At 52.8% G+C, this 1,058-nt stretch overlaps 1 protein-coding gene across 1 annotated transcript in view; it reads right to left on the minus strand.

Moving 5' to 3' along the window:
- The window catches only part of LOC107035677, a 23,764-nt gene extending 23,274 nt beyond the window's left edge, over positions 1 to 490 (minus strand). Inside the window, exon 1 of the mRNA XM_015253223.1 lies at positions 394 to 490. The gene's annotated coding sequence lies outside the window, so the exon portion shown is untranslated. The remainder of the gene's footprint in view (positions 1 to 393) is intronic.
- Positions 491 to 1,058: the final 568 nt, after the last annotated feature.

Raw genomic sequence — 1,058 nt, forward strand, 5'->3', positions numbered from 1 at the left:
CCCCTCTCTCAATTACCTCACAAATCCCAATACATCCCGTTACCCCACAAATCCAAAGCGACCCATCATCACCCCAATCCCAATAAACAGGTCAAGACCCCATCGGCCCTCCCGAGCCCACGATATTTCTCCTTTTTGCGATTCCGTTGGAGGAAACTCCGTGTTCCGTTATGGGTCGCTCGCTCCCGCTTGCACAGCACAAAACTGTACCCCATGTCCCATCAAAACGCAGGTGGGCCCGCGCACAATCGCCGCACAATCGGTCAAACACGTGTGGGGGACTGGGTCCCAAAAACAGGCGGCGAAAAAAAAAACAAACAAAAAAAACCGGGAAAATCTGACAGTTTCCGCCGGTTACATCCGTCACTCCCTCAATCTATCAAGCTGACGTACCTTTGTGCTTCCCGCTCGTCGTAATCAACTCCCGTGGAATGGACAATTGCCAAAAAAACACAGAACGCGAATTACACACGCAGGTGTCGCAGGTACGGTGAAACAATCGAGACTGTCGGCCGATCCGCGGCAACGACGCTCGTTACCCGCTACAGTGGCCCCTGCAGTCATACCAGGGAACCCGTTACCCCTTCCTTCGGCGGGCACAACGTCCGTCATGGACGTTCACCAACACAAGTGCATCCACCCCCCACCCTCCGGCCGGCCAGTCCCACCAGTCTCTTTCTCCCCACCACCGACTCACACGTGAGGCCCCACCGCGAGTAAACGCGCTTGTGTCAGTGTCACAGGCACGCTTATTTATGTATTTTGAGAGTTGTTATAACAGTGTGGCTGTGGGGAGAATACACAGATGGAAAATTCTTCTCTCGCGGGCTGTCTCGCTCGAGATCGAGTTGTTCTCGTTTTCTCGGGTTTCGCCGGTGCCGCGACGCACTCGGGGCACTTTGAGATGTTCCTGCGGACCCAGATGAGAGAGAATGAGGGGGGGGGAGGGGGGGAGCTGCGTTCAACCCCGGAGGGGAGGTTTTTTAATGCTACTTTTTTTGCCTGACGTTACCAAATATTTTTGCAATTTTATATATTTTTTTTATTATTTGGTTAAA

This window comes from Diachasma alloeum, unplaced genomic scaffold (assembly GCF_001412515.2).
Source record: "Diachasma alloeum isolate Michigan unplaced genomic scaffold, Dall2.0 Dall_scaffold_00199, whole genome shotgun sequence".
Lineage (NCBI taxonomy): Eukaryota > Metazoa > Arthropoda > Insecta > Hymenoptera > Braconidae > Diachasma > Diachasma alloeum.